The 25144-nt window shown below is 40.9% G+C and overlaps 1 pseudogene; it reads right to left on the reverse strand.

Annotated features, from left to right (window-relative positions):
• Nucleotides 1-372: 372 nt before the first annotated feature.
• Nucleotides 373-25144, reverse strand: part of LOC130744278 (uncharacterized) — a 44835-nt pseudogene continuing 20063 nt past the window's right edge.

The raw sequence follows: 25144 nt of genomic DNA on the forward strand, positions 1-25144 counted from the left end.
AAGAAGATTATGTCCCGCCCAAAATGAACAATAAACCAATGAAGATAGCCATGGCGGGAAAGGCAACATGACGAGCTTCATTGCCCTCCCATAGGTGATGGACCCACAAGCCAGCTGGAAGATTCCTTTGGATTTGTCTTATATGTACGGGGATTTGGGCCCTGATTGTCAGGCCCAAATATAGGAAAGATCCATATCATGACCACCCCCTCTATAAAAGGGGAGGTCATCCACTTGTACGAAACCAACTTTTTCAGCATTAATGAGAATATTCCTTTTATGGTAGTTTTGCTATTTTAGTGCTCTGCTAGGGTTTACTTTTTGTCTTTCTCTTACGTAAGCTTGCCCTAGTACAGAACACTCAACTTTTAATGTTTTCCACTTCACGAATTTATGATTTCTGGTGATTTGTATGAACCTACACAAAAGAGTTAGCACTTCCACTCATTCTTATCAGCGATAACTTAGAATTCTAAATATCCTTATTTTGCAAGATACTAATGAAGAAATGAAGTTTACAAACCCAACCTTAATTTTTCCCTTTTCCGTCTTTTATTCAACAAACCTATGTACATATCTAGAAGTTCATTTTCATCTACAGATAAGGTCATCTTCGATCAGCATCACCTGTTCATGTTATAGAATTCTACCAAGTCTACTTTCCATGCTCATCCACATATCTTGATCTGATGCATCAACCTGAATTCCAACTTCTTCCAACTAAATTAGTTAAAACTCATTGTCTCGGGACATCGTATTCTTCGGTCTTCGCAAACCTTCCACGGATTCTCGGTTGGCTGTCAGCCAGAGCCTTCCTGCAAGCATACTGAAACCAAAGCACATTTCAAGCTGATTTCAAAATCTGGTAAAAGGCTTCAAAATTTTGCATCATAAAATTCATGTGATGATAGAATTAGACTTAGATCACGTATTAACAACGACTATCATTAAGAAATGCAGCGAAAATTGGCCTGGGGCTATAGCTGAGAGTTGTTAGTTTTGGCCTGAATTAATAGGCCATTGAAATAGTAAGTTAGGTTGTTGTCATAATAAGTTAGTTAACATTCCTATAAGAGGAATGAGGAAGTAGTTATGGAGATCATTCTAGAATTGGATCAGTTTGTGGAGGGGCTAGCCTCTCGAATGCTAGAATTGCAAACACAAATTAATTCTTAAGTAGGAAAATTACTTTCTCTGTTCTGATCATTCTTTTCATCTACTTCTATGATATCTGATCCAGTTTCTATCATGAAGCATCAGAAAATCAATTTTGATGCATATGAAACAAGTAGAAAGCATTTCAAGGAATTTGGTTTTGTTACTTAAGCTGCTTTTTATAGGACCCATCCATCAACAGCAACTGATAAATGACAGGTTAAGAAGGTTTAAACGATAAAGCAATGATGATTTATAGAAGATACTACACTACTCGTCCATGACATATATCAATAACTGAATAAAGTGAGAAACCCTTGGAGTTGAACAGATATGTGAAGAAATGCATTTCATAGATTTTCAAGGATTCTGCTTTAGTAAAATTTTCAATAGTATCCAAGGACTGAATGCCAATAGCTAGTTACCTTGATTTTCCTCCCAAAGTTTCTCTTTGTCTTCTTATTCCTATATCTTGAGAGCTTTTCTCGACGTTCCTCGCAAATGCAGTTCCCGACAAGAAAAGGCCTCTCACGGGGAGATTGGCCAATATTCATGTTACTACCACCAAGAGTCTGTAAACAATAACAATGTCAATCATTCAGCATATCTTGTGGAAATGGCAGAAAACTAGTGTGTTTTTATTACATTTATCAAAGATAACCAAATTTGTTAGTTAAGTTAACAATCAGATGAAGTTCATGCCAAAATTCACTTTTGGTTACTGCTAAAATCATGATTTAACATCAACTCAATTTATAAAAAAGGAGCACACATATAATACATGAATCAGTTAATTGACTTAATTCTGACCTTTATATCTCCTTCACTAAATGCTCTCCGCATGCAATAAACAGAATTGAAATCTAATCCAGGGAAATCAAGGAAACCAGGCTTCACTGCAGCACCATGTATCCAGTCCAACGAACTCAAACTCCCTGAACTAACACTCCTTGGTAATGGCACGTCGAGAAGCGGTGTGTTATCTTGAATTAAATTTTTATCTATGTTCAGAGCAGGGATCTTGATTTCCAGAATTTCAGAGAGGGGTTACTCTATCGCCGCCTTTTCCAGGAGATCCTTTTTGCACTCATAGTACACCTCACTAAGAAGTTGTTCATTTTGAAGCACATCAATATCTGAGGACTTTAGTCCCTGTGAAGAGGCATCTTCCCCACAAGATATCATTGACAAGGCTGCTTGCATTGGATCGAGGTCCATCACCGGCTCTTCAATAATAGGTTCCGGCGCTTTAAACAGATCTCCCTCTTCTAACAAATCATAATCTGATATTGCAGAAGCTTGAACAAGGTCACTCTGTATCAATTAAAAACAGGATAAAAAAGAGGCAGTAAAGAGACAAAATCATATCAAAATTGAACACAAAAGAGACACACCAAATGCTGAATAATTAATCACCCATAGAGAATTATCATAACATTTTATCTAATGGTAAATACTAGTATTGTATCAATAACACTTATTAGAATTAGGGAGGCCTAACTCAACATAAAAGCTAGGTAAAGAGTTGAGGGTAGCTCTACCCTTTATAAGGACTTGTTGGGCCATATCTCTTGTCAATCCACGACTTCTAACACACCCCTCACGCCCAGGGCTGGACATCTGGAGTGTGGAATGAACATGAACAGGTGGCCTAAATATGGGAGGTCTCCACAACGAATGGATCTAGCATAGGCTCTGATACCATATTAGAATTAGGGAGGTCTAACTCAACCCAAAAGCTAGCTCAAGCGTTGAGGGTTGCTCTACATTTTATAAGCACTTGTTTGATCATCTCTAGCCAATGTGAGACTTCTAACAACACTAATAGTAAAAGTACTATCCTTCCTAATGTGAAGAAAATCCTCCAGCTTGTAATAAAAGGAAAATAAGAAAAGGATTTTCTAGACTAATATTTCAATTGAAAGTTGTTGAAAAAGAAGAATACAAGAAGCATTGGTTGAATCTGTGTACTTGAACTACACAGCGGAATCTATTATATACATTAGGTGCAATAAATTCACAATATCATTGTTACCCTATTATTTACAATGAATATAAAATATCTAACACTCCTTCTCAAGCTGGAGCATACATGTCATATGCACTAAGCTTGTTACATATATGACCAATTCTAGGACCTCTAAAGGACTTAGCAAAGATATCTGCCAATTGATCATTTGAACTGACAAAGCTAGTGGTGATGTCCCATGATATGATCTTCTCTCTAATAAAATGACAATTTATCTCAATATGTTTGGTCCTTTCATGAAACACAGAGTTAGAGGCAATATGCATAGCTGCCTGATTATCACAAATGAGTGTCACTACAATTTGTTTCTTGCCTTACCATGAAATCAAGTTGTCACCAATGAAAATGCAGTAGCCTGAAGTGGATCTCCAGTCAGTAGGAGAGCCAGCCCAATCTGCATCAGAGTATCCTACGTCTCGTGCATGACCTTTGTCTTCATACAAGAGACCATTCCCTGGAGTTCCTTTAATATATTTTAGAATGCGAGCTATAGCAGCCCAATGTCCTTCACATGGTGAGTTAAGAAATTGACTAACCACGCTCACTGCAAAGGAAATATCTGGACGAGTGACAGTGAGGTAATTCAATTTCCCAACTAGTCTTTTGTACCTCTCTAGATCTGAGAGTGGCTCCCCCTGTCCTGGCATAAGTTTAGAATTTGGATCCATTAGAGTGTCAACAGGTTGCATTCATCAATCTTATTTCCTCCAAGATATCCATTGCATATTTTCTCTGAGAAATAACAACACCATGCTTGGATTGTGCCACCTCTATTCCCAAGAAATAACGAAGTCTTCCAAGATCTTTTATCTGAAAGTGATGACAAAGATGTTGCTACCTGTGTGATGCCATGGTGATCACTTCCTGTAATAACAATGTCGTCAACATATACAACCAAGTAAATGCAACCTGCAACTGAATGGGGATAGAAAACTGAGTGGTCAGCCTCACTATGAGTCATGCCAAACTGTTGAACGACAGAACTGAATCTGCCAAACCATGTCCTCGGTGACTGTTTTAGACCATATAAAGATTTGCGAAGACGACATACCAGTCCAGATGACTCCCTCGGAGAAACAAACCTAGGAGGTTGCTCCATATACACTTCTTCAGTCAAATCACCATGGAGGAAAGCATTTTTTATATCAAGCTGGTAAAGAGACCAATGACAAATAGCAGCCATAGATAAGAACACCCGAACAGAGGCCATTTTTGCCACGAGAGAGAAAGTGTCACCATAAATCCAAGCCAAATATTTGTGTGTACCCTTGCGCAACCAATCGGGCTTTAAGTCTGTCAACCCTGCCATCAGGTCCAACTTTCACAGTGAAAACCCACCACCAACCAACAACGAATTTCCCAGATGGAAGGGGAACGCGGTCCCAAGTACGTACCACTCTGCTGAAGTGCACACATCTCATCAATCATGGCCTGTCTCCAACCAGGATGGGCTAAGGCATCACCTGTAGTTTTCGAAATAGACACAGAAGACAGGGAAGAGAGACAAGCATAATGCGAAGAAGACAAACGATGATAACTCAAAGCAACATAATGAGGAGAAGGATTACGAGTAGAACATATACCTTTTCGAAGTGCAATAGAGAGGAGATCAGGCTCAGGAGGTGGGGCTGGAGGGGACGGAGGAGTTGGCTCCGGATGAGAGTCAGTGAGGTTGTTGTAAGCTGGTAGTGGTAGAGAAGAGGAAAGGTGTCGATGTCGACGTTGGTACACCGGCAGAGGAGGCGGAGGTGGTGTTGAATTATTTGGAACATGGGACACCTCTAATGGGTGATAGGTGACAGGGACAAGAGGAGGAAGTGGTAAGGTACTTGAAACAGACTCAGACTCCGAGGTGGAGGAGGAGGAGGACCCAAAGAATGGGATAGGCTCAAAGAAGGTAACATCAGCCTAGATCAAGTAACGGGGAAGGTTGGGAGAGTAACATTTGTAACCCTTTTGAGATCGAGTGTAACCTAAGAAGACACAATTATGAGACTGAAGAGAAAGTTTCTTAAGACCATGACCAAGATTATGGACAAAGCAAGTATACCCAAAGACGTGAGGCGTCAAAGAATGCAAGACATGTTGAGGAAACAACACAGAATGAGGTATTTGGTTAAGAAGGATAGAGGAGAGCATCCGATTAATCAGGTAACGTAAGGACAGCATCCCCCCAAAAAAGATGAGGAAGATTACCATGAATTAAAAGTGTCCTAGTTGTTTCAATTAGGTGACGATTTTTCCTGTCAACAACCCCATATTGTTGAGGAGTATGAGCACATGATGTTTGGTGAAGAATGCCATGAGAAGCCATAAAAGATTGAAAGGAATGGGACACGTATTCATGGGCATTATCACTACGTAAAGTGCGGATAGGAACACCAAACTGAGTTTAGACTTCCTAGTAAACTGCTCAAATATGGAAAACAACTTTGACCTATTTTTCATTAAAAACAACCAGGTGCAACGAGAGTAATCATCAATGAAGGTGACAAAGTATCAAAAACCCAGGGTGGACTCGGTACGACTAGGACCCCAAACATGAGACTGAACTAATGCAAAAAGAGATTTGGCTCGACCATCAACTTTATTTGGGAAAGGACAACGTGTATGTTTACCTAGTTGACAAGACTCACAGGACAGGGTGGATAACTTTGACAGATTATTTTTGTAACTTGGCAAGGCTAGGATGTCCCAATTGAGCATGTATTAAAAGAGATAAGTTTGTGGCAGTGCAAATGCGAGGCTGGCTAGAGAGTCGGTAGAGACCGTTGGACTCACATCCTTTGCCAATTATCCGTCCTGAACTCCGGTCCTGCAGAAAAACTGAATCTTTAATAAAAGAAATGACACAATCAAGGGCTCAAGTCAAACAGCTAATATAAAGTAAATTAAATGGGGAACCTGGAACGTACAAAACCGAGTCAACGAAAAGGGCCGAGGATGAGTAGTACCCCTCCCCTTGGATTGTGTTTGAGAACCGTTTGCTGAGGTAACGGAACGTCGATAACCAGAAGTAGAGATGTGAGAAATAAAGATTTATTACCAAAGATATGGTCAGATGTACCAATCCAAAATCCAAGGATCATGAGAAGGAGACCCTGAGAGGTAAGAAACAGAAATACCAATGTGAATAATAGAAGTTGTAGAACCACAAGGATGACGTTGATCAAACCAATTTAAGAAATCAGCATATGCATCAAGTGTTTTAAGAGAGTGAGGGCTGACGCTCTATAAACCACATTGAAAAATCAGCATGGGACATTGGCATAGCAGCAACACTGTTAGGTGACATGTGGGAGAGTCCGGAAGCCATGGATCCAAAAGAGGAGTGAATAAAACCCAAAAAATGGCACAAACTGAGAGAAAAATGGCAGATCTACACCACCACAAAGCCGGAACCAAAGAAGTAAGTCCAAATCTAGAACGAGGGAATTAGGGCGAGTCTGTCGAACCAAGCGGCGGCCGCAACAGAGGCCAGACGCGCCTCCACGCACCGGTGATATGAGCGGCGCGTGAGTCTACGCGCAGAGAAGAGGAAGCTCGTGAGGGCGCGTGTAGACTTTTTCCGGATGAAACCACTGGTGACGACCTCAGATTCACCGGGCGATCCTATTGAGGGTGGTCGGAGTCGATTCTCGGTGGGTGGCGAGGGTGGTGTTGGCTTGGCAGCGGCAGTATTGGCCGAAAAGACTGTCGGAATGTGGCACGACAGAGGTAGAAGCCAGAAACCGGAGATGAAACATGGTTTCTAGAAAAAATTTGCACTGATAAATAGTGGGTCTATCGAGAAAGCGCGGATTAGGATTAGGGTGCCTCCGTTAGGCTCTTGATACCATGTTAAAAAAGAAGAATACAAGAAGCATTGGTTGAATCCATGTGTTTGAACTACACAACGGAGTCTATTATATATAATAGGTGCAATAAATATACAATATCATTGTTACCCTTATTAGAAATTGGGAGGCCTATACTCAATCACAAAAGCTAGCTCAATAGTTGAGGTTTGCACTACCCTTATAAAGGCTATTTATGCCCTCACGTCCAGGACTGAACAGAATAGAACGTGAGATCAACAACAACGGGTGGCCCAAATATGGGAGGTCTCCACAACAAATGGATCTAGGATAGGCTCTGATACCATATTAGAAATTGGGAGGCTTATACTCAACCACAAGAGTTAGCTCAAGAGTTTAGGTATGCACTACCCTTATGAAGGCTATTTACGTTTTATCTCTAACCAATGTGGGACTTCTAACATATTTACGATGATTATCCTACCTATTTAGAATTTAGAATGAATATAAGATATCTAACAAAAGCAAATACCAAAGCCAAAATAGAAAAACTCCACATGATCCATACAACACAGCACAAGCTTTGTGTAAATGAGAGGTTCCAATGCATATTCAGGTGGGCCTTCACATTGACAGGAGTAGCAGGTTATTTGAATTGGTGTTTAGGCGCACTTTGAAAGTGTCCAGGTCAACGATGGTTGAAACATTGAAACTGGAATCAGACAATCAGTCCAAAATGAACTAGACTATGTGCATGTTTGGATTGATATTCAACTCTTCCAGAATCCCACAAATGCTACTCAAAGCTACTCCATGCTCGGAATCAATTCTTGATGAGGATCGGTCCAGCCCAGACAAAGACCCTTTGCAGGAAATAGGAGGTCCAATGACAAGGTCCAAGACCAAAAGAATGAAGCAAGCTTTGCAAGGACTGATTTTGGAGCTCAAGGGAAAAGAAGATCAGAATAAATTAGAAGCAACTCCAAAGTGGGTCAATTTCCTTGAACTCAAGAATGATGATGACTTGGACCCAACTTGAAGGCATAATTTCCAAGAACCCAATCTGCATGTTCAAGATGCACTCATAGACATTAATATTTAGTAAATAAGTCCATTTTAGTTATTTTCTTGAATTTTCGTATTTAATATAGGGGTGAATTTTCTGATGACATTTTGTATTCCCCCTAGTTGGTTTTTAATGTCTTTTATGAGCCTTTGACTCATCTTTAGGAATAGTGGGCTTTTACTCAAGTTTCCAATGCTAGTGGAGCTATAAATCTCTAGTGGAGTCTATTAAATGTTAGTGGGAGCATTATTACTTATTGGAAAGTGTAGCATCCCACTTAGCCTATAAATAAGGACTCAATGTATGGAACAAAGCAGTTTTTGAATCTGAATGATATTGAGTTTTCTCATATTATGAGAGCTTCCCATTTGTTCTTGGGTTAAGAACTAAACTTGATAACTTTGGTTCTACCGGCAGGTCGCGGTTAGGGTCAAGTTCCTATCTTTTGTCACCGGTTTTCAAGACGATCCTTTGTTTCCCAAATCATATCATTTGGTACCAGAGCTTAGGCTCTTGAAAACCAGGTTTCTTTTCTCCATTTTGTTTTTATTTTTCGTTTTTTTTGTTGTTGTTCTCATTCTATATAAAAAAAACAGCCTACTCATATTATCCTTTCCCTTGTCTTCTCATCATCTTTTTTTGAAGTTTTCGTGTGTTCCTTCATTCTTTTTGTCTTTTGTGATTTGCATTCTGCTGGAAAAAAAAAAGTGCGAAAAAAAAAGAAAAGAAAAGAAGTGTTCAGGTCCAAAAGCACAAAAAAAAGAAAAAAAAAGAAGTATTACAAAAAAAAAGGAAAAAAAAAGAGTTGTGACCTGAAGAATTTAAGTGTGTTTCTTTCCAGCAATCAAAAAGAAAAAAAAAAAAAAACCTCAGCCATTGTTCTCGTTTTCTATTTATCTTAAAAAAAAAATTAGTGTGTCCTTCCTAATCTCTCATTTCCTTAAATCGCTGAAGTTATCATCTTCATACTCTAGCTGTTCCTTGTTGTGTAGAACCATCCTAAAGTTCTTAATTTAAGAGCTCATAAGGTGAAGCTGAGTGGTAAAAGGCAAGAGTTGTGAGATCATTAGAGGAAAAAAAAAAAGCGAAAGATTGAGAGAAACACGAGTGATTGAAATATTTTGAGTGTAAACACGTGAGATTGTGTGAGTGAGAATTTTATTACTAACTGTGTTTTTTGGCAGCACATAATCATGAGTGGAGACGAAGAAGGAGCATTTGATCTCAAGCTGTTTGTGAAAGCTGTTACAGAACAATTCACAGCCTTAAATAGAAGGTTTGATGATTTAGCATCAAGGTCTAGGTCCCCTCCTAGGCGAAACAATGAAGAGGAAGACGAGGAGTGTAAGGCCCAAGTTTTAAAGCTTTGGATAAGTGAATAAAATAAAAGAGTTTATTTGATTAAGATAAATTTGTGAAGGAAAAAGGTTCAGGAAAAGTCCAAGAATTTATCGAAAAACCGATAAGAGTTATCGCACGATTAACCTACGCCTAATCCTAGGTCAAAGGTATTAGTGAATAGTTAATTTACACTTTAGGACACGATGGAAACTAATTCCAAAAATCTTCAGAGAAATGTTAGAATTTATCTTTTTCATCCTTAAACAAGTGGTTCGACGCGGAAACCTGGAAGGTACGAACGTCAAATTCCAATTCTCGGAAGCTTGCCGAAACGGAATCCCTGATAGTTCGAGAAACCTAAGATCGACAGACGATGAAGACTTTTTCTATTCGGAGCTTCAAATGAAGATTCCACCCGCGTTCTCCTATTTCTCTCGTTATTCATAATCTTTCTTCAGAAGGAAGTTTTCTCATCCGACGATCACTGCAAAAAGTAGTTTTTCGGGATAAACCGACTTAAACCGACTCACACCGACTTTGTATCGTTTGATTTAATTCCAAGAATCCTGTTTTGAGTTCTGGAATTCTGTCGCCATAACCTATCTTAGAATTCGCAGAGGAACGCGCAGGAAAAATCGGAATCGCGAAAAAATCATTTTTCCGCATTTTCCAAAACCTATAAATAGCTTGAAAAATTAGATTTTTTTGCAAAACCTACCCATTTCCCTTCCCAAACCCGCGAGCACCAAGAGAGAGAGAGAGAGGATCCGGATCTTCGTCGTTTCTTGCCCGTTTGCTTCACCGATCGTTGCTAATCGAAGACCTTGAGGTAGGTAAACTACATCTCTCTTCTGATCGTCGTTTCTGTCGACTTCTTCTATGTCTTTCTGTGCTCAAAGTTTTGAGCTTTTTGAAAAAACTGTTCAAATAAGCTGATTTCAGCGTCTAAACTTCTTCCCTGCATGCTCCTGAGCGTGTTCTGCGGATTAGATTTTGTCAGAGGTCGACGAAATGCCGCCGGGATCAATTTTTGCATTAAATACCCATTTTTCGGTAAAGTCGCAACCTTTGAGCTGAAATCTATCGACTTGGCTTAGTGCTTGTAGGATTTGTCGTCATAAACGTCGTTGTGGACGTCTCCATCCAATTTGTTTTTCAAAAATCCAGTTTTGAAATTCTAAGCTAAAAATAATGACCAAACTACCCCTATATCAGTTTTCGATCCGAAAATTTTTCCGAGCTTAGAACCGTCTTAGTTACGGCTTATGTTAACCTAGGAACCAAGTTTGATCGAAGAAAAATCGACCCTCCCAATTAAGGGAAGTGGCCGAGAGCTATATCAAGGGGGGGGAGAATCCGATTTTTCGAAAACTTGTCTTAACGCGTTAGATTGTCGTACCACGGAGTTTGTAGTGTACCGTGTAACCCTAGGGCTCTTTGATTGCTGAGTTTCTGACTCTTGGTGTTGATTTCAGTGATTTTTGCTCAAGGTTCTTTTGAGGAGATTCCTGGAGATCAAGGAGAAGAGCGTGAAGGACACTGTGAGGAGGAAGCTGGAAGACCCACCGGTGAAGGCTACTCTCTGAATTACTAGATAATGCTTTAGGTGTCGACGAATTCGACTTGATTTATGTGTTATGCACTTAACTGCTAAATGTCTGAAATGATTTCTGAGGCTTCGGCCGATCTTGTTGAGTACTTGATGCCATGATATTGTGTGCTAAATGATTCACATGTTATGTGCTAAATGGTTAATCTAGGATGTGTTGGAATATGCTGTTTATGGTTATTGATTGAGCTGATTTATGCTATTCCACTTATAACTGTGATTCTGAGGAGTGAGGATTGCGGGCAAGTCATGCCGAATTTTTATGAGATTTTTGAGAGAGTTTGAAAGGACGAACGAAGTTCGGACCTTGTTATGTCTTAATGGATCGAGACCTTCCCAGGGAATTATTTGGGATTATGGGATCCCTGAAACTCATAGGAATGTTATAAGACTAAAAGAAACCTATTTTCTCAAGAAAAATTCATAAGACATTAATCAATCTTGAACACCCTTGAACAATGATAACAACCTTAGATAAGAGCTTAGAACTTGTATATTTGTTTGAAAAAGGAGAAGTGTCGTCGAGTCCAAGTTTTGAGGAAATTTATAAGTTTCCGAGTATGTTGATACTCTTTTCGCTCGATGAGCAGTTTATTGATTGGCTATCTAAAGTTTAGCCGGAAATTATGAGTTTCCAAGTATTTCGGTACCTTTTCGCTCGATGAGCAGTTTATTGATTGGCTATCTAAAGTTTAGCCGGAAATTATGAGTTTCCAAGTACTTCGGTACCTTTTCGCTCGATGAGCAGTTTATTGGTTGGCTATCTAAAGTTTAGCCGGGAACCATGAGTTCCAAAGTATATTCTTTCTTCTTTTGATTAATTCATTTTGTCGCAGAATCGACATTTACCTTAGGGTATTCTTTTAGAGACTTTAAGTCATTTAGAACACGTGGCGACGTGTCGGGTGAGGTCGGAGACGTTGTTTGGCTAATCACTTGCATTCATGCACTCATTTTGAGGTTAATACACGGCGTGATACCGGACCTCGGTGGATTCCAAAATGGTCATAAGACCCGAATTTCCATATTTAGGACACTACGGTGGTCCTTAGTAGCAGACGGAATGGCAGACCTACGGGTTCACTGCTGATCTGACTACTTTTGTGTGGTGTAAGAGACACGCGAGCAGGAAGGTACCCACCGTGGCTGGTGTTAGGGCCGTCTCGTTGATGTCCATCCTTCTTCCGGAATGCATTTTGTTACCCAGCATTGCATTTCATGCAACATACATACTGACTTAGTTGCTGAGTGTGATTGGTACTTGTTAATCCTATTTGAGGCATGCTAATTGTTATTATGATTTCTTTCATATTCATTGTGATATATGCAACCCTAGGATGTTATCCCTAAACTTCTAGGCCTGAGAGGCTAATAATTATTATCCTATATATATCTGGTTTTATTATTTATTTAATTCTTTGGAGTTGACCCTCGCGTCTGCTGTGTGTGTTTGGGCGGACTACGCCATTTGTCAGATGAGTATGGCGGATTGGTTTACGATGGTCAGCCCCTCGGGGGGGACCAGGTACGAGATGCTTGATCAGGACGACCCAGGTGCATGGGTGGTCGACCCCATAGGCCACCGTGCGACCTACACCGGTCGGATCATGGAGGACCGTGTTGACCGATTCGGACGCTTGACGGAGGGGGTGATGAGGAGACACATAGTGAGCTTCAACTTGCCGCCTGGTGTGCATTGTGGACCCGACTTGGGAGGACCACCACCATCATCATCTTCGGATGATGAGGACCCCTCTGAGGAGGTGCCAGTGGGTGGGACTTCGACGGAGTCCAGTCCGTCTGCTGCTGCTGTCGTCGAGGATCTTGTTCCGGGCCCCGAGCCCGAGAGGCCAGTGCAGGAGCGCATCAGGGTGGACAGAGAGGGTAGTGTTGTGTATGTCGACCTAGTCGTCCTGGATGCAGATTCGGACGACGACCGCGCTAGCATGTAGGATAGAGTGTTAGTGTAGGCTCCTCGAGTTAGGATTAGTGTAGGAGTAGTATCGATGCTCTGACCGTCATGCTTTCAGATTTGGGACAGGGTAGTTTCCTGTCGGTAGCTTTTTGTGTGGTTTTCTTATGAAGATCACAGAGAGCTGGTTGGACTTAGGAGGTCTTTCCTTAGGCCGCTGGGCCAATTTGTTCTCAGTTTTGAGGTATGGTGTTGCGGACACAGGTTTACCTTGGTTTGTACATATTGCCTTCGGGCGTTACTTTCTTCTGTCACCCGTCGCTTGAGGTTACTCGCGATGTGGTTGGTACTAGCTGGGCATGTATATATATGTAGATGTATATTAGTTTTCTTTTATCTTTTGTTGAGGAGTTTATTCTCTTTCAGTCATCCATTTTATTATCAAAAAAAAAAATAATAATTCACGTTTTTCCCGCTTAAGTTACTCTTTTGGTTACTAAAGTGACGCCACCGAAACCGGGGTGTTACAAGGAGGAGTATTCAGATGGAAGATCTCATGAAAGAAGAAGAAGTGACAATAACTTGAATAGTATCAAAATGACCATCCCTACATTTCAAGGAAAGAATGATCCTGAACTGTACCTGGAGTGGGAGAGAAAGGTGGAGCATGTGTTTGATTGCCATCATTATTCAGAGGAGAAAAAGGTAAAATTGGCAGTTGTTGAATTTTCTGATTATGCTAGTATTTGGTGGGATCAATTTGTGATAAACAGGCGCAGAAATGGAGAGAGACCCATTCGCTCATGGGAAGAAATGAAGGCTGTCATGAGAAGAAGATTTGTCCCCAGCCATTACCATAGAGACTTGCACCGAAAATTGCAAAGTCTGACCCAAGGTTCTATGAGTGTGGAGGATTATTACAAGGAGATGGAGATAGCTATGATGAGAGCCAATATAGAAGAAGACCGTGAAGCCACTATGGCAAGGTTTATTGGAGGTTTAAAGAAGGAGATTGCTGATGTGGTGGAATTACAATATTATGTGGAGATGGAGGATTTGTTGCACAAAGCAGTTCAGGTGGAAAAGCAATTGAAGTCCAAAACCTCCTCCAAATTCTCATCATCCTCAAGCACTTCTTGGAAGTCAAATTGGAAGAATAATAAAGCCATTTCCCATCCTAAAGAAAATGTGAAGGCCAAGTCTACTATGGCATCCTCTAAAGGTAAATCTGAAACTAATTCTTCTTCACGATCACGTGATATAAAATGTTTCAGATGCCAAGGAATTGGGCATATTGCTTCTGAGTGTCCAAACAAAAGAGCAATGATTTTGCTGGATAATGGAGACATAGAGAGTGTGAGCTCAAGTGATGATGAAATGCCTCTGTTAGAAGATTGTAGTGATGTTGAAGTGGCTGAACCCGTGCATGGAAATTTGCTTGTTACTAGGCGTGCTCTTAGCATACAGCCTAAGGAAGATGAAGATGCGGAGCAACGTGATAAAATTTTCCATACTAGGTACCTCATTAATGAAAAGGTATGTAGCATGGTTATTGACAGTGGAAGTTGTACTAATGTTGCTAGCACCTTGATGGTCGAGAAACTGAACTTGCCAACCAAAAAGCATCCTAATCCATATAGACTTCAGTGGCTCAATGATTGTGGAGACATAAGGGTGACTAAGCAGGTTTTGGTATCATTTTCCATTGGAAAATACAAAGATGAGGTTCTTTGTGATGTTGTGCCTATGCATGTGGGCCACTTGCTTCTTGGGCGGCCATGGCAATCTGATAGAAATGTTGATCATAATGGGTACAAAAATACCTATACCTTTACCATGAACAATCGTACCATTGTGTTGACACCTCTCAAACCTGCAGAAGCATATGCTGATCAAATTTGAATCGCAAAAGAGTGTAAGTTGAGAGAAGAAAAAGTGAGCATTCAAGAAAAAGAGAGAAAAAGTAAGAAAAATGAAAATGAGAAAAAGAAAGAAAAAGAAAAACATGAGTGCAGTGAAGAGAAAAATAAGAGAGTAAGTGCATTTGCCAAGAAAAGAGATGTTGAGAGTGCATTGTTAGCAAGGGAGAAATTGCTTGTACTCATGTACAAAGATGTTTATTTCACTAACAATCTTAACTCTTCTTTGCCTAGTGCTATTAATTCATTGTTGCAGGAGTTTGCTGAAATTTTTCCAGAAGAAGTACCACAAGGATTGCCTCCTTTAAGAGGTATTGAGCATCAAATTGACTTTATTCCTGGTTCCTCACTTCCAAACAAGCCAGCTTATAGGACGAGTCCCGAGGAAGCAAAGGAAATTCAAAAGCAAGTGGATGAGTTGTTGCAAAAGGGATTTGTGAGGGAGAGCCTCAGTCCTTGTTCTGTTCCCGTGATCTTAGTTCCGAAGAAAGATGGAACATGGCGCATGTGTGTTGATTGCCGAGCCATAAACAAAATCACTGTAAAGTATAGATATCCTATCCCTAGATTAGATGATATGCTTGATGAATTGCATGGTTCTTGTGTGTTTTCTAAAATTGATTTGAAAAGTGGATACCATCAAATTCGCATGAAGGAAGGTGATGAATGGAAAACTGCTTTTAAAACCAAATATGGTTTATGAGTGGTTAGTGATGCCATTTGGCTTAACTAATGCACCCAGCACATTCATGAGATTAATGAACCATGTTTTGCGTTCTTTCATTGGGAAATTTGTTGTAGTCTACTTTGATGACATTTTAATTTACAGCAAATCCCTAGATGAACATGTTGAACATTTACATGCTGTGTTTGGTGTTTTAAAAGAGAACAAGTTGTATGCCAACCTTCAAAAGTGTTCTTTTGGCATGGAATCTGTTGTATTTTTGGGTTTTGTTGTAAGTTCTAAAGGAGTTTCTGTTGATGAAGAGAAGGTCAAGGCAATTAGAGAACGGCCTACACCTAAGAATGCTAATGAGGTAAGAAGTTTTCATGGTTTAGCAAGTTTTTATCGAAGGTTTGTGAGGAACTTTAGTTCCATTGCTGCACCTTTGAATGAACTTGTTAAAAAGAATGTGACTTTCAAGTGGGATGATGTGCATGAATATGCTTTTAATTCTTTGAAAGATAAGCTGACCAATGCACCTTTGCTTTGTTTGCCTAATTTTGATAAAGCTTTTGAAATTGAATGTTGTAACACCCCGATTTCGGTGGCGTCACTTTAGTAACCAAAGAAATAACTTAAGCGGAAAAACGTGAATTATTTTTTTTCGATAATGTAAGTAAAGACAGAAAGAGATGAAACTCTAAAACGAAGATAACAGAACTAATATACAATATGATTACAGCCCCCACTGTAAGTTGTAAACCACGTCACGAGTAAACCTCCAGTGACGGAAAGTAAAAGAGAGTAACGCCCGTAGGCAAAAGTACAAACCAAGGTAAAAATACTGTGTCCGCAACACTAAACCTCAAAATCTGAGAACAAGTTGGTCCAGCGGCCTAAGAAAAGATCCCCCTAAATCCAACCAGCTCTCTGTGATCTCCATAGGAAACCACACAAAAAGCTACCGGTAGGAAACTACCCTGTCCCCAAAACTGAAGCATGACGGTCAGAGCATCGACACTACTCCTACACTAATCCCATCTCGAGTAAGTCGCTCGGTGGCCAGCGGGGTCGACCACCCCTGAACCGTAGTCCTCCTGATCAAGCTTCTTCAACCTAGTTTCCCCTGAAGGGTGAACCATCGTGAACCGGTCCGCCATACTCAACTGACAATGGCGTAGTCCGCCCAAACACACACAGAAGACGCGAGGGTCAACTCCAAAGAATTATATAAATAATAAAACCAGATATATAGGGTAATAATTATTTAGCCTCTCAGGCTTATACGTTTAGGGATAACATCCTAGGGTTGCATATATCACAATGAATATAAAGATAATAACAACAATTAGCATGCCTCAAGTAGGATAAACAGGTACCAATCACACTCAGCAACTAAGTCAGCATGTATGTTGCATGAAATGCAATGCTGGGTAACAAAATGCATTCCGGAAGAAGGATGGACACCATCGAGTCAGCCCTAACACCGGCCAAAGTGGGACCATTCCGCTCGGGCGCCTCTTACACCACACAAAAGTAGTCAGATCAGCAGTGAACCCGTAGGTCTGCCATTCCGTCTGCTACTAAGGACCACCGTAGTGTCCTAAATATGGAAATCCAGGTCTTATGACCATTTTGGAATCCACCGAGGTCCGGTAATCCGCCGTGTATTAACCTCAAAATGAGTGCATGAATGCAAGTGATTAGCCAAACAACGTCTCCGACCTCACTCGACACGTCGTCACGTGTTCTAGCTAACTTATTGTCTCTAAAAAGCCTACCCTAAGGCAAATGTCGATTCTGCGACAAAATGAATTAATCAAAAAGAAGAAGAATGTACTTTGGAACTCATGGTTCCCGGCTAAACTTTAGATAGCCAATCAATAAACTGCTCATCGAGCGAAAAGGTACCGAAGTACTTGGAAACTTATAGTCTCCGGCTAAACTTTAGATAGCCAAACATTAAACTGCTCATCGAGCGAAAGAGTATAAGCATACTCGGAAACTTGTAAGTTTCCTCAAGACTTGGACTCGACGACACTTCTCATATCTTCAAGACTAATATTCAGGCTCTAAGCTCTTATCTAAATGTTGTTATCATTGTTCAAGGGGTTTAGAGATTGATTAATGTCTTATGAATTTCCTTTGAGAAAATAGATTTCGTTTAGTCTTATGATACTTCCTATGAGTTTCAGGGATCCCATAATCCCAATTAATTTCTGAGAAGGTCTCGATCCATTAAAATATAACAAGGTCCGAACTTCGTTCGTCCTTTCAAACTCTCTCAAAATCTCATAAAAATTCGGCATGACTTGCCCGTAATCCTCACTCCTCAGAATCTCAGGTACAAGTGGAATAGCATAAATAAAACAGCTCAGTCAAAAGCATAAACAGCATATTCCAACACATCCTAAGTTAACCATGTAGCACATAGCATGTGAATCATTTAGCACACAATATCATGGCATCAATTACTCAACAAGGTCGGCCGAAGCCTCAGAGAACAATTCAGACATTTAGCAATTAAGTGCATAACACATAAATCAAGTCGAACTTGTCGACACCTAAAGCATTATCTAGTAATTCAGAGAGTAGCCCTCACCTGTAACTCCTCCAGCGTTTTCCTCACGACCTCCTTCACGTTCCTCGCCTTGATCTCCAGGAAACTCCTCAAAAGAACCTTAAGCCAAAATCACAGAAATCAACACATTGAGTCAGAAACTCAGCAAGCAATAAGTCCTAGGGTTACACGGTACATTACAAACTCTGTGGTACGACAATCTAACGCGTTAAGACAAGTTTTCGAAAAAGTCGGATTTCCTCCCCCCTTGGTATAGCTCTCGGCCACTTTCCTTAATTGGGAGGGTCGATTTTTCTTCGATCAAACTTGGTTCCTAGGTTAACATACGCCGTAACTAAGACGGTTCTAAGCTCGGAAAAATTTTCGGATCGAAAACTGATATAGGGGTAGTTTGGTCATTATTTTTAGCTCAAAATTTCAAAATTGGATTTTTGAAAAAAAAATTGGATGGGGACGTCCACAACGACGTTTATGACGACAAATCCTACTAGCACTAAGCCAAGCCGATAGATTAGAGCGTAAAGGTTGCGACTTTGCCGAAAAATGGGTATTTAGGGTAGAAATTGATCCCGGCGGCATTTCGTCGACATTTGACAAAATCTAATTCGCAGAACACGCTCAGGAGCATGCAGGGAAGAAGTTTAGACGCTGAAATCAGCTGATTTGAACAGTTTTTCAAAAACCTCAAAATTTTGAACTCAGAAAGTCGCAGGAGAAGTGGACAGAAACGACGATTCGAAGGAGAGTATAGATTACCTACCTCGAGGTCTTCGATTAGTGACGATCGGTGAAGCAAACGGGCAAGAAACGACGAAGATCCGGATCTCTCTCTCTCTCTCTAGGAACTCGCGGTTTTGGGGGAGGGGAAATGGGTTTTTTTGCAAAAAATCTAATTTTCAAGCTATTTATAGGTTTTGGAAAAAACGGAAAAAATGATTTTTTTGCGATTCCGATTTTTCCTGCGCGTTCCTCTGCGCATTCTAAGATAGGTTCTGGCAACAGAATTCCAGAACTCAAAATAGGATTCTTGGAATTAAACCAGAAGATCCAAGATCGGCATAAGTCGGTGTAAGTCGGGTTATCCCGAAAAACTACTTTTTGCAGTGATCGTCGGATGAGAAAACTTCCTTCTGAAGAAAGATTAGGAATGATGAGAGAAATAGGAGAACGCGGGTGGAATCTTCTTTTGCAGCTCCGAATAGAAAAAACCTTCATCGTCTGTCGATCTTAGGTTTCTCGAACTATCAGGGATTCCGTTTCGGCAAACTTCCGAGAATTGGAATTTGACGTTCGTACTTTCCAGGATTTCGCATCGAAATGATTGTTTAAGGACGGAAAAGAGAAGTTCTAACATTTCTCTGAGGATTTTTGGAATTAGTTTCCATCGTGTCCAAAAGCGTAAATTAACTATTCACTAATACCTTTGACCTAGGATTAAGCGTATGTTAGTCGTGCTATAACTCTTTCGGTTTTTCGATAAATTCTTGGACTTTTCCTGAACCTTTTTCCTTCCCAAATTTATCTTAATCAAATAACTCTTTTATTTTATTCACTTATCCAAAGCGTTAAAACTTGGGCCTTACATTACTACCCTCCAAAAAGAAAGTTTCGACCTCGAAACTTAAGGGTCAGTAAAAAGTTCTGGATACTGTTCCTTGATCTTTTCCTTCAGCTCCCACGTCGCATCGCCTGTGTCCTTGTTCCAAATAACCTTCACTAACTCGATCTCTTTTCCCCTCAACTGCTTTATCCTTGTGTCACCAATGCTGATTGGCGGTGTCTCGAAAGACAAGTTATCCTTCAACTCAATGTCATCCATCTCGATGACGTGCGTCGGATCAGCAATATACTTCCGCAGTTGTGACACATGGATTACATCGTGAACGTTTGATAGGAAAGGCGGTAGTGCGATCTGATAAGCTACCGGTCCTACACGACGAGTAATCTGATAAGGTCCAATGAACTTTGGCGTCAGCTTTCTTGACTTGATTGCTCGGCCAACTCCTGTAGTCTGGGTAACTCGCAGAAACACATGATCTCCTTCTTCGAATTCCAAGGTTCTGCGCCTTTGATCTGCATAGCTCTTCTGTCTACTCTGAGAAGCCTTCATCTTCTCTCTGATCTGTTTAATCTTCTCAGTTGTCTGTTGCAGAAGTTCCGGTCCTACTAACAAATTCTCTCCATCTTGATACCAGCATAAAGGTGTTCTACACTTGCGGCCATACAATGCCTCATACGGTGCCATACCTATGGTCGTATGAAAACTGTTGTTATATGTGAATTCAATCAGTGGCAATAGGGTATCCCAACTGCCCTTGTTGTCTAACACGCAAGCTCGTAGCAAATCCTCCAATGATTGGATAGTTCTCTCAGTTTGCCCATCAGTCTGTGGATGATAAGCAGAACTTAATCTCAGCCTCGTTCCCAAAGCCTCATGAATAGCTCCCCACAAATGTGAAGTAAACTTCGGGTCTCTATCGGAAACGATACTTGTTGGCACTCCATGAAGTCGCACAATCTCAGCTATATAAATCTCCGATAGCTTATCCACGTTGTACGTAGTTCTCATAGGTATGAAATGAGCCGACTTAGTCAATCGATCCACGACTACCCAAATCGAATCATATCCTTTTTGAGTTCTTGGCAACGCCACGACAAAATCCATCGATATGCTATCCCATTTCCATTGAGGTACATCCAAGCTCTGTAGCATACCTGAAGATTTCTGATGTTCCACCTTCGCCTTCTGACAGATTAAACATGCAGCTACATATCCTGCCACTTGTCTCTTCATCCCTGGCCACCAAAAATTCACCTTCAAGTCCTGATACATCTTTTTCCTTCCAGGGTGAATGCTCAACTTGCTTTTGTGACCTTCGTCCATAATCAACCTCCTTAAGTCAGGGTTGTTAGGTACGCACACTCTATCCTTGCATCGCAGGATATTGTCACTCCCTACCTTGAATTCCGGGTCCTTACCCTGAATTACTAAATTCTTATTTTCCGAGTAAAAATTCATCTTGTAACTGTTGGTCTCGGATTTCTTCCATCAATCCATTGGTGATCTTGATCGTCCCAAACTTCAGTTCTCCCTCAGATGCTTTCACATCTAAGCTCAAATCTCAAAATTGTTCCAGCAGTTGCAGCTCCTTAACCATCATTGATGAGATATGCATCTTCCTGCTCAATGCATCAGTAACAACATTAGCCTTTCCAGGATGGTATTGTAAGGTAAAATCGTAATCCTTGAGAAATTCCATCCAGCGTCGTTGTCTCATGTTCAACTCCTTCTGGTCAAACAAGTACTTTAAGCTCTATGTCGTCCTGCTCGACCACTCGTGTCGGTTCTATGTTGGAAATAACATTGGTTGACGCTACGTGCAATTGCACAACCTTAACCACTTGATCCTTTACTTTTGTTCGTCCAAAAATTCTGCTTAAACTCAGTACACCTCTGGCATTCCAGAGTGAATGTTCAACCTGTCCTCGTGATCTCCACTCATGATTCAAAACTTAACTCGATCGCTCTATAACTCATAGACGAACTATTCCCTTGGAATCTACTAGTCCATTAACGTCGATTCCAACTTCGTAACTATCCTCATTCGCACCATGAAATCAATCTTCTACTTAGTCATCACTCAAAGTAAAACTCGACGTGAGTCTTAATACCTTGTGCATCGCTAGACCCAATCCCTTTTAACATCCATTCATCAGCAACTTATAAGCTAATCACCATCTTAATATCTTACAATCCATTATTGTCATCTCCCCTTTTTCGAGACTTCCCTTACTTGAACCATAAAACCAACCTTCACTTATTCACAACCCACTTACAATTACCTAAAATCCTTAACACTTCCCCCAAATCCGAACTTATTCCCTAGAAAATCAAACCATAGTTGTACCTCAGGAAACTTAACTAGTCATTTTATCATCCGATCCCTCAACATTCGGAGGTTTAACTACAATCATTAATGCCAACACCACTAAATCTCTGATTCGAACATGATTTTCACCTCCCAAGGTCAATCTTAACCCTTAAATCCTCACTTAACTTAGTGAAATTCACTTGCTAACCCCAGCATGCAATATCGGACTCCATAACAAAGTTCCATTCACTCTTAGACTCTAAGAAATTTGTCCACATATAACAACCTCATGTATTAATCATAATACTAACTCTTTATTTCTGTAACTAGATCGTCCTCCCATCAATCCGATACTTAGTCTCTCGATCAAAACCTGACAAACCTTGAGTCCTACGCACTTAAGACAAGAATTCATAGACTTAAAACCTAAACTTTCACCACGTTTGGACCTCAAATGTCCTTTAATTCTTCAATACTTCTTAAATGAATATCCATTTCTTAAACTATAACTCCTCCCCAAAGGAAATCAATTACTTAACAAAAACTTTACTTCCCGACTCCACTAATCCTCGATCCAATCAAATTAATCTTACCAATCCATCTATCAAAGTCCATTGCCAGTTCTGATTCCGAATATCACCCCCTCAATATTAAGTTGATCAGGCCTAATACATCGAAGGTGAAGATTTAGAAAAACCCACTGGAACAGTCGATGAGTTCCTAACATTCAGTAGTCACAGAGATCTTGATATTAAATCCTCAATGATGCCGCTACGGAACTACACACTCTCGACACCATACATATACTATCCATACGGAATCTCCCTGAGATTCATCCTTCAGCTTCTAGCTTCTTTGTTAAACACATCGGTGCAAGACTACTTTTCTAGGCTTAACGCGTTATTCTAAACCTCGTGTAACTTCTATAGTTTAAACACGAGCAACGGTCAAATAAAGTATTATTAGGCGTAATAACTATAAAGTCAAAGCTCGACAGTAAAGGCAAGTTAGGTGTATTGCACACGTTACGAGAGTATTGAAGGGTATTATACCGGAATGAGAAAGAATAGTTAGAAGGTTACCATCGTTATTGCGCTCTCCTCTGGTTAATCCCTCAGCTCCTTCACCGTCCATGATATAAACCCTTCCTTCAGCAGCAGGGCGCTTTCCCCTTACGGTGTTAACAAACGGCTCAACCTTGGGTGTCTTGCAGTTGTTGGCCAGATGTCCTGGTAGATCACACTTGAAACACCTCGGCTTCCCCTTCGGGCATTTCGTGGAGTAGTGCCCAATCTCCCCGCATCTGTAACATGACACTTGTTTCTTTTCCCCTCTGACCATGGCAGGAAGCTTGCCCTTCATCTTGTTGTCAGACAGTCCTGCCTGGAACGTCCTACAGTTTACAACCAAATGTCCACGTTGTTTACACTTGCAGCATTTTGGTCCAGTCATTGGGCACTGAAAGGCGTAGTGTCCAAGTCTCCCACAACGGTAGCATGTCACAGCCTTCTGGAAATTAGTTGCGGTCGTTAACTTGCGTGATCCTGGGGTAGGGTCTCTTCCCTCGGGATGCTGGTATGGCTTCCACTGCCGGTACTCCTGTGGATCTGACCTCACTGGTCCTCCAGCTCCAGCTCGATCCAATCCACTATGCTGGTACTTGGACGCCTCGATTAGCGGTTGAGGTCGTTCACGTGCAGCCTCCTCAGCGCGTCTGTAAGCGTCCTCAGCAGCCTGATTCATCATTGCCTCAATCATGGTAGCTATTGCCTTTGCCATCCTGTCAGGGCTTACCATCCTATGCTTAGTCAAACAAACAGTTAGTACCCATCACAAGATAGTCTCTGGCACAACTATACAATATGATCAAGCAATAACTTCAATCAATTCTAAGCGAGAAATCGCTTGGCAGACAATCAATTTTTACTCTTTACAGAGTCACACAACCTAGCACAGAAGACCTATTCCCCAAAGACTCCCGAAAGACTCGACAAGCTCTGATACCACAATGTAACACCCCGATTTCGGTGGCGTCACTTTAGTAACCAAAGAAATAACTTAAGCAGAAAAACGTGAATTATTTTTTTTTTTGACAATATAACTAAAGACAGAAAGCAATAAACTCCCCAACAAAAGATAAAAGGAACTACTATACAACTATATATACATGCCTCGCTAAATCCAACCAGCTCTCTGTGATCTCCATAGGAAACCACACAAAAAGCTACCGGTAGGAAACTACCCTGTCCCCAAAACTGAAGCATGACGGTCAGAGCATCGACACTACTCCTACACTAATCCCATCTTGAGTAAGTCGCTCGGTGGCCAGCGGGGTCGACCACCCCTGAACCGTAGTCCTCCTGATCAAGCTTCTTCAACCTAGTTTCCCCTGAAGGGTGAACCATCGTGAACCGGTCCGCCATACTCAACTGACAATGGCGTAGTCCGCCCAAACACACACAGAAGACGCGAGGGTCAACTCCAAAGAATTATATAAATAATAAAACCAGATATATAGGGTAATAATTATTTAGCCTCTCAGGCTTATACGTTTAGGGATAACATCCTAGGGTTGCATATATCACAATGAATATAAAGATAATAACAACAATTAGCATGCCTCAAGTAGGATAAACAGGTACCAATCACACTCAGCAACTAAGTCAGCATGTATGTTGCATGAAATGCAATGCTGGGTAACAAAATGCATTCCGGAAGAAGGATGGACACCATCGAGTCAGCCCTAACACCGGCCAAAGTGGGACCATTCCGCTCGGGCGCCTCTTACACCACACAAAAGTAGTCAGATCAGCAGTGAACCCGTAGGTCTGCCATTCCGTCTGCTACTAAGGACCACCGTAGTGTCCTAAATATGGAAATCCAGGTCTTATGACCATTTTGGAATCCACCGAGGTCCGGTAATCCGCCGTGTATTAACCTCAAAATGAGTGCATGAATGCAAGTGATTAGCCAAACAACGTCTCCGACCTCACTCGACACGTCGTCACGTGTTCTAGCTAACTTATTGTCTCTAAAAAGCCTACCCTAAGGCAAATGTCGATTCTGCGACAAAATGAATTAATCAAAAAGAAGAAGAATGTACTTTGGAACTCATGGTTCCCGGCTAAACTTTAGATAGCCAATCAATAAACTGCTCATCGAGCGAAAAGGTACCGAAGTACTTGGAAACTTATAGTCT

This window comes from Lotus japonicus, chromosome 1 (assembly GCF_012489685.1).
Source record: "Lotus japonicus ecotype B-129 chromosome 1, LjGifu_v1.2".
In the NCBI taxonomy this organism is placed as follows: Eukaryota; Viridiplantae; Streptophyta; class Magnoliopsida; order Fabales; family Fabaceae; genus Lotus; species Lotus japonicus.